We start from the raw sequence: 10,149 nt of genomic DNA on the forward strand, positions 1-10,149 counted from the left end.
CACAGCCAGGGAGGAAAGAATCCCGCCAAGGGTCACGAGAATGAGCTTGAAAGCAGATCCTTCCTCAGTTGAGCTTTGCGATGTAAGCAGCCCCAGCCGATATCTTGATTGCAGCCTCATGAAAGACCATGAGCTAGAGGACCCAGGTAACCTGTCCCTGGTTTCCTCACCCATAGAAACTGTGAGATAATAAGTGTTGTTGTTTTAAGCCATTAAGTTTTAGGGTGACTTGTTATACAGCGATATATCACTAATACACAGCATTTGGTGGGAGATGAAGCCAGAAAGACAGTTTTGGTCTGCATGGTAGAGAGCCTTGTATGCCCTATGAAGGAGTAGAATAATTCCCCCACCTCCAAGAGGTCCATATCCTAATCTCTGGAATCTGTGAATATGCTAAGTTACATGGTAAAGGTGAGTCAGGCTGGGACCTGGGACCCTTTGTGCAGTGTTGCAACGCTTGAACCTGGACAAACGTCTCCTTGAGCAACAAAATACAAAGAAACTATAAGGGTCTAAAAATAACTTCATGAATGTGCAGTTGGGGCAAATTCTGGACAAAAAATACAAAAAGACCAAACAAGCTCAACTGGCACTTCTGAAAAGCTGGGAGCAAAAGCAGGGTACTGTGCATGCCTCCTGTGCACAGTACCGCCAAAGGGGTGGGCAGACCACCTAGCCACGCCACGCCCCCCCACCCCCCGGACCGATCCCCGGACACATCCCTACCTTCACCCCCATGTAAGGAACCAGCTTGCTCCTGCTCGGGGAGTGAGCTAGCAAGGGAACATGTTACTTGTTCTCTCTCCCTGCTGCTGTAGCAGGGGTCCCAATAAAGCCTTGCCTGAATTTCTTGTCTGGCCTCTGATCAATTTCTACTGACTAAGGAGGCCAAAAACCCTGGTCGATAACAAAGGGAATTAAGGTCGTTATTAAACTGACTTTAAAATAGGAAGATTATTGTAGATTATCTCGATGGACCCAATATCGTCACAGGGGTCCATAAGTGGAAGAGGGAGGCAGGAGACTTAGAGTCAGAGAAGGAGAGGTGATGAAGGAAGCAGAGGTCAGCATGATACAATTGCTGGCCTTGAAGGCGGCGGGGCCATGAGCTTAGGAGCGCAGGATTCCTCCAGAAGCTGGAACACACAAGGAAATGGATTCTCCCCTAGAAACTCTTGAAGAACACAGCCCTTTCAACACTTTGATTTTAGCCCAGTGAGTCCCAGTTCAAACTTCTGACATCCAGAAGTGTAGGAGAATATATCTATCTTTGTTTTAAGCCAGTACATTTGTGGTAATTTGTTAGAGCAGCAGTAAGGATCTAATACAGGATTAGGAACCAGCATGGCGCTGACCTTGGGTTCCAGACCTGCTCATAACCGTCCTGAGATAACCCGTGCACACTTGGTGTGCCTGCTCTCTGAACATACACTTTCTTAACAGCCATGGTTGCTTCAAGACTAATGTTGACACAGTTGTTTCCATTAGCAAATAACTTTCAGAACAGAAACCACAGAGGCTATAGTTTCTTTTATTTTTTAATTTAATTTAATTTATTTTTTTATACAGCAGGTTCTTATTAGTCATCCATTTTATGCACGTCAGTGTATACATGTCAATCCTAATCTCCCAGTTCATCCCACCGCCACCCCCCACCCCCGCCACATTCCCCCCTTGGTATCCATATGTTTTTTCTCTACTTCTGTGTCTCAATTTCTGCTCTGCAAACCGGTTCAGCTATACCATTTTCTTTTCTTTTTTTTTTTTTTTCCACACACACTGTATTTTATTTTTACAAGAGATGAATAGACTGACACCAAGCATTGTAAATGGATGCCACAACAAAAGCAACAATGATTGCAATTACCAAACACGAAACACACTCATACTATGTCATAATATTGACATTCAGTCCAGTAATCCTCCACTGTAACAGCTCCTTTACTTTGCAGTGAAAATTGATTTGTATATTCTTTGCCTCTGAGTCCTTGTGGGATATTTTTTTTTTAATTCAAACAGAAAGTCACAAAAATTGTAATCATCCTCATCAGTTCACTCAGTCCCATGTAATTAATTTTTTTTCATCTTGATCTTTTGTTAGCAGTTTTATGAGTTCATCAGTTTTTCATTAGAGTTCTGAAAATGCTTATTCATTCAGTTCAGCAGTACAGTCAGTTACCAGAAACCTGTACTTGTCAGAGTCTTTTCCATGAATTCCTTGAAGATGAAACCCTTTTATAGGAACATATTTGTAAAAGCATCAGAGTACACCCAGAACTGTCTGTAAATGACAAAAGACTTAAAAATGACCACAGTTAAAGATTTGATGAAAATTCATAATAATGCACTTGACAAGGAAATTTAGTTATTTCTGAGATATACATTTTAAAGTAATAACTAGAATTATGACTTAAAACATTAAACCAGAACATGTAGGACTTTTAGAAATTTCATGTAATGTCTGAAACATTTATATTAACCTATTTCCATACAAATAACCCAATGAAATATTAGTATTAGTTGTTTTGTTTGTTTGTTTTTTTATACTGCAGGTTCTTATTAGTCATCAGTTTTATACACATCAGTGTATACATGTCAATCCCAATCGCCCAATTCAGCACACCACCATCCCCACCCCACCACAGTTTTCCCCCTTGGTGTCCATATGTCTGTTCTCTACATCTGTGTCTCAACTTCTGCCCTGCAAACCGGCTCATCTGTACCATTTTTCTAGGTTCCACATACATGCGTTAATATACGATATTTGTTTCTCTCTTTCTGACTTACTTCACTCTGTATGACAGTCTCTAGATCCATCCACGTCTCAACAAATGACTCAATTTTGTTCCTTTTTATGGCTGAGCAACATTCCATTGTATATATGTACCACAACTTCTTTATTCATTCGTCTGTCAATGGGCATTTAGGTTGCTTCCATGACCTGGCTATTGTAAATAGTGCTGCAATGAACATTGGGGTGCATGTGTCTTTTTGAATTACAGTTTTCTGTGGGCATATGCCCAGTAGTGGGATTGCTGGGTCATATGGTAATTCTATTTTTAGTTTTTTAAAGAACCTCCATATTGTTCTCCATAGTGACTGTATCAATTTACATTCCCACCAACAGTGCAAGAGGGTTCCCTTTTCTCCACACCCTCTCCAGCATTTGTTGTTTGTAGATTTTCTGATGATACCCATTCTAACTGGTGTGAGGTGATACCTCATTGTAGTTTTGATTTGCATTTCTCTAATAATTAGTGATGTTGAGCAGCTTTTCATGTGCTTCTTGGCCATCTGTATGTCTTCTTTGGAGAAATGTCTGTTTAAGTCTTCTGCCCATTTTTGGATTGGGTTGTTTGTTTCTTTAATATTGAGCTGAATGAGCTGTTTATATATTTTGGAGATTAATCCTTTGTCCGTTGATTCATTTGCAAATATTTTCTCCCATTCTGAGGGTTGTCTTTTCGTCTTGTTTATGGTTTCCTTTGCTGTGCAAAAGCTTTGAAGTTTCATTAGGTCCCATTTGTTAATTTTTGTTTTTATTTCCATTCCTCTAGGAGGTGGATCAAAAAAGATCTTGCTGTGATTTATGTCAAAGAGTGTTCTTCCTATGTTTTCCTCAAAGAGTTTTATAGTGCCCAGTCTTACATTTAAGTGTCTAATCCATTTTGAGTTTATTTTTGTGCATGGTGTTAGGGAGTGTTCTAATTTCATTCTTTTACATGTAGTTGTCCAGTTTTCCCAGCACCACTTATTGAAGATACTGTCTTTTCTTCATTGTATATCCTTACCTCCTTTGTCATAGATTAGTTGACCATAGGTACGTGGGTTTATCTCCGGGCTTTCTATCTTGTTCCATTGATCTATATTTCTGTTTTTGTGCCAGTACCATATTGTCTTGATTACTGTAGCTTTGTAGTATACTCTGAGGTCAGGGAGTCTGATTCCTCCAGCTCCGTTTTTTTCCCTCAAGACTGCTTTGGCTATTCGGGGTCTTTTGTGTCTCCATACAAATTTTAAGATTTTCTGTTCTAGTTCTGTAAAAAATGCCATTGGTAATTTGATAGGTATTGCATTGAATCTGTAGATTGCTTTGGGTAGTATACTCATTTTCACAATATTGATTCTTCCAATCCAAGAACATGGTATATCTCTCCATCTGTTGGTATCATCTTTAATTTCTTTCATCAGTGTCTTATAGTTTTCTACATACAGGTCTTTTGTCTCCCTAGGTAGGTTTATTCCTAGGCATTTTATTCTTTTTGTTGCAATGGTAAATGGGGGTGTTTCCTGAATTTCTTTTTCAGATTTTTCATCATTAGTGTATAGGAATGCAAGAGATTTCTGTGCATTAATTTTGTATCCTGCTACTTTACCAAATTCATTGATTAGCTCTAGTAGTTTTCTGGTGGCATCTTTACGATTCTTTATGTATGGTATCATGTCATCTGCAAACAGTGAGAGATTTACTTCTTCTTTTCTGATTTGGATTCCTTTTATTTCTTTTTCTTCCCTGATTGCCGTTGCTAAGACTTCCAAAACTATGTTGAATAATGGTGGTGAGAGTGGACATCCTTGTCTTATTCCTGATCTTAGAGGAAATGCTTTCAGTTTTTCACCATTGAGAATGATGTTTGCTGTGGGTTTGTTGTATATGACCTTTATTATGTTGAGGTAGGTTCCCTCTGTGCCCACTTTCTGGAGAGTTTTTATCATAAATGGGTGTTGAATTTTGTCACAAGCTTTTTCTGCATCTATTGAGATGAATCATATGGTTTTTCTTCTTCAATTTGTTAATATGGTGTATCACACTGATTGATTTGCATATGTTGAAGAATCCTTGCATCCCCGGGATAAATCCCACTTGATCATGGTGTATCATCCTTTTAATGTGTTGTTGGATTCTGTTTGCTAGTATTTTGTTGAGGATTTTTGCATCTATATTCATCAGTGATATTGGTGTGTAATTTTCTTTTTTTGTAGTATCTTTGTCTGGTTTTGGTATCAGGGTGATTGTGGCCTCATAGAATGTGTTTGGGAGTGTTCCTTCCTCTGCAATTTTTGGGAAGAGTTTGAGAAGGATGGGTGTTAGCTCTTCTCTAAATGTTTCGTAGAATTCACCTGTGAAGCCATCTGGTCCTGGACTTTTGTTTGTTGGAAGATTTTTAATCACAGTTTCAATTTCATTACTTGTGATTGGTCTGTTCATATTTTCTATTTCTTCCTGGTTCAGTCTTGGAATGTTATACCTTTCTAAGAATTTGTCCATTTCTTCCAGGTTGTCCATTTTATTGGCAGAGTGTTGCTTGTAGTAGTCTCTTAGGATGCTTTGTATTTCTGTGGTGTCTGTTGTAACTTCTCCTTTTTCATTTCTAATTTTATTGATTTGAGTCCTCTCCCTCTTTTTCTTGATGAGTCTGGCTATTGGTTTATCAATTTTGTTCATCTTCTCAAAGAACCAGCTTTTAGTTTTATTGATCTTTGTTATTGTTTTCTTTATTTCTATTTCATTTATTTGTGCTCTGATCTTTATGATTTCTTTTCTTCTGCTAACTTTGGGTTTTGTTTATTCTTCTTTCTCTAGTTCCTTTAGGTGTAAGGTTAGATTGTTTATTTGAGATTTTTCTTGTTTCTTGAGGTAGGCTTGTATAGCTATAAACTTCCCTCTTAGAACTGCTTTTGCTGCATCCCTTAGGTTTTGGATTGTTGTGTTTTTATTGTCATTTGTCTATAGGTATTTTTTTGATTTCCTCTTTGATTTCTTCAGCGATCTCGTGATTATTTAGTAATGTATTGTTTAGCCTCCATGTGTTTGTGTTTTTTACGTTTTTTTCCCCTGTAATTGATATCAAATCTCATAGCATTGTGGTCAGAAAAGATGCTTGATATGATTTCAATTTTCTTAAATTTACTGAGGCTTGATTTGTGACCCAAGATATGATCTATCCTGGAGATTGTTCCATGCACACTTGAGAAGAAAGTGTAATCTGCTGTTTTTGGATGGAGTGTCCTATAAATATCAATTAAATCTATCTGGTCTATTGTGTCATTTAAAGCTTCTGTTTCCTTATTTATTTTCATTTTGGATGATCTGTCCATTGGTGTAAGTGAGGTGTTAAAGTCCCCCACTATTATTGTGTTACTCTCGATTTCCTCTTTTATAGCTATTAGCAGCTGCCTTACGTATTGAGGTGCTCCTATGTTGGGTGCATATATATTTATAATTGTTATATCTTCTTCTTGGATTGATCCCTTGACCATTATGTAGTGTCCTTCCTTGTCTCTTGTAACATTCTTTATTTTAAAGTCTATTTTATCTGATATGAGTATTGCTACTCCAGCTTTCTTTTGATTTCCATTTGCATGGAATATCTTTTTCCATCCCCTCACTTTCAGTCTGTATGTGTCCCTAGATCTGAAGTGGGTCTTTTGTAGACAGCATATAAATGCGTCTTGTTTTTGTATCCATTCAGCAAGCCTGTGTCTTTTGGTTGGAGCATTTAACCCATTCACGTTTAAGGTAATTATCGATATGTATATTCCTATGACCATTTTCTTAATTGTTTTGAGTTTGTTTTTGTAGGTCCTTTTCTTCTCTTGTGTTTCCCACTCAGAGAAGTTCCTTTAGCGTTTGTTGTAGAGCTGGTTTGGGGGTGCTGAATTCTCTTCGCTTTTGCTTGTCTGTAAAACTTTTGATTTCTTTATCGAATCTGAATGAGATCCTTGCTGGGTAGAGTAATCTTGGTTGTAGGTTCTTCCCTTTCATCACTTTAAGTATATCATGCCACTCCCTTCTGGCTTGTAGATTTTCTGCTGAGAAGTCAGCTGTTAACCTTATGGGAGTTCCCTTGTATGTTATTTGTCGTTTTTCTCTTGTTGCTTTCAATAATTTTTCTTTTTCTTTAATTTTTGCCAATTTGATTACTATGTGTCTCGGCATGTTTCTCCTTGGGTTTATCCTGTATGGGACTCTCTGCACTTCCTGCACTTGGGTGGCTATTTCCTTTCCCATGTTAAGGAAGTTTTCGACTATTTTCACATATTTTCTTGGGTCCTTTCTCTCTCTCTTCTCCTTCTGGGACCCCTATAATGCGAATGTTGTTGCGTTTAATGTTGTCCCAGAGGTCTCTTAGGCTGTCTTCATTTCTTTTCATTCTTTTTTTTTTTTTTTAAAGGGAGGCTGCAGTTGTTTTTTTTTTTTTTAATTAATTAATTTATTTATGGCTCTGTTGGGTCCTCGTTTCTGTGCAAGGGCTTTCTCTAGTTGTGGCAAGTGGGGGCCTCTCTTTATCGTGGTGCGTGGGTCTCTCACTATCGCAGCCTCTCTTGTTGCGGAGCACAGGCTCCAGGCGCACAGCCTCAGTAATTGTGGGTCATGGGCCCAGTTGCTCCACAGCATGTGGGATCTTCCCAGACCAGGGCTTGAACCCGTGTCCCCTCATTGGCAGGCAGATTCTCAACCACTGCACCACCAGGGAAGCCCCATTGTTTTTTCTTTATTCTGTTCCACAGCAGTGAATTCCACCATTCTGTCTTCCAGGTCACTTATCTGTTCTTCTGCCTCAGTTATTCTGCTATTGATTCCTTGTAGTGTAGTTTTCATTTCGGTTATTGTATTGTTCATCTCTGTTTGTTCTTTAATTCTTCTAGGTCTTTGTTAAGCATTTCTTGCATCCTCTCGATCTTTGCCTCCATTCTTTTACCGAGGTCCTGGATCATCTTCACTATCAGTATTCTGAATTATTTTTCTGGAAGGTTGCCTATCTCCACTTCATTTAATTGTTTTTCTTGTGTTTTGTCTTGTGGCTTCATCTGGTACATAGTCCTCTGCCTTTTCACCTTGTCTATCTTTCTGTGAATGTGGTTTTTGTTCCACAGGCTGCAGGATTGTAGTTCTTCTTGCTTCTGCTGTCTGCCCTCTGGTGGATGAGACTATCTAAGAGGCTTGTGGACGTTTCCTGATGGGAGGGACTGGTGGTGGGTAGAGGTGGCTGTTGCTCTGGTGAGCAGAGCTCAGTAAAACTTTAATCCGCTTGTCTGCTGATGGGTGGGGCTGGGTTCCCTCCCTGTTGGTTGTTTGGCCTGAGGCGACCCAACACTGGAGTCTAGCCAGGCTCTTTGGTGGAACTAATGGTGGACTCTGGGAGGGCTCACACCAAGGAGTACTCCCCAGAACTTCTGCTGCCAGTGTCCTTCCTTACGGTGAGGCACAGCCACCCCCTGCCTCTGCAAGAGACCCTCCAACACTAGCAGGTAGGTCTGGTTCAGTCTCCTATGGGGTCACTGTTCCTTCCCCTGAGTCCCAATGAACATACTACTTTGTGTGTGCCCTCCAAGAGTGGAGTCTCTGTTCCCCCAGTCCTGTTGAAGCCCTGCAGTCAAATCCCACTAGTCTTCAAAATCTGATTCTCTAGGAATTCCTCCTCCCGTTGCTGGACCCCCAGGTTCAGAAGCCTGATGTGGGGCTCAGAACCTTCACTCCAGTGGGTGGACTTCTGTGGTATAAATGTTCTCTAGTTTGTGAGTCACCCACCCAACAGTTATGGGATTTGATTTTATTGTGATTGCGCCCCTCCTACCATCTCATTGCAGCTTCTCCTTTGTCTTTGGATGTGGGGTATCTTTTTTGGTGAGTTCCAGTATCTTCCTGTCGATGATTGTTCAGCAGTTAGTTGTGATTCCGGTATTCTCGAAAGAGGGAATGAGAGCATGTCCTTCTACTCTGCCATCTTGAACCAATCTCCTCTATAGTTTCTTAAAGAATATGTTTTGACAGTCTTTGGTTAACTCTTGACTGGACTTATTTATTTATTTCCTTGTTTGTTTTTTCCTGTGCCTAATTTTGTGGTATCAAAGCACTGCGATTTTCTCTGGGCATCTGAAATGTTTATTTGTGTTGATTACTTCTTTGCAGGTGTAAGTTTCTCCCTTCAGACTCAGTCTAGGTTCTGACATAATCTCAAGCCATAGCATCTTCTCAGAATGCAAGTGTGGCCAGAGCTATGTTTCACTGGCCAATGTTAGTGGAATGCTAAAGAAATGTTATTCCATTGACCTTCATGTCTGTTTCAGAGATTGAAGGCATTTCTATCAGACAACAGTGTTTCTACCTTCTACTTAAAGACCATGGGCTGGGAGAAACTCATCTTTCTCCATCAGGAACAGAGGTTAGCAGTGCTAGAGGGGAGTGTCGGAAAACATAGTGGCATAAAGTGAGGTTTGATATTTAATCCAATCAGAATTAAATGAGAATTGAAAAGAAAATGACTTTAATGTTGTGATGGCATGTTATTTGACTCCATGTTGGTATACCAATGAGATTAATTTCTTGTACCACATTTGGGAAAATAGGTCTAATACAAATTGGGTGCTTTACTGGTATTGACTGAATATTACAGAAAATGAGCTAGAATCACTGAGAGACAGTTAGGGATGTTGGAGAGACCTAGTCCAACTTTGTTATATTGAGATTCAGTTTCATTGGTTATTTCAGGGGCAATATTTTCTGTTATTTTGACATATTTGTATTTATATTTTTTGCTTGAGCTCCCTTTTTGGACAGCATTGACCATATGTTCTGGTTTCCCCAGGATAGTCCCAGTTTTTAATCTGTTTTTTTTTCTGATTATATTTATCAATAATGTTCACTTTCACTCTTAACAGAGTTATGGTTGGATGATTAACTGTATGGTCACACTGTGATGGACAGAAATGCCAGTCCTAATATTTTGCATATTTGTGACCTAAACCATTACCCTTCAATTTCACATAGATTGTATAGTCTACAAATAGATCTGACAGCTGGTACTGCATGCTCACAGCACCATGGAGATCCCCCTGTCTCTAACTTAGCTTTCAAGATGTGACACAGCCCCAAGAGGATGGAATCCCTTGCTGTGTAGTTGTGAAGGCATCTGTCACACCCAGTTAATGAAGGCCAGGGCAGAGCTGAACCTGAGAGTTGAAGATCAGTGCCAGAAAACAGTGTGTAGGAAGAGGGTTCAAACCCTGACTATGAATAAATCAGGGTTGCTGGTGGAGGGGGAGAAGAGAAGAGTATCATGAAAACACAAGGAGCAATGAGGAAGACATTTTTGAAATAAGTTAACTAATTCTACCTCAAGGCCTCTTCCTTTTGGAGGTTAT

The sequence above is a fragment of the Balaenoptera physalus genome (genome assembly GCF_965194825.1).
Source record: "Balaenoptera physalus genome assembly, chromosome: 10".
NCBI classification, from domain to species: Eukaryota; Metazoa; Chordata; class Mammalia; order Artiodactyla; family Balaenopteridae; genus Balaenoptera; species Balaenoptera physalus.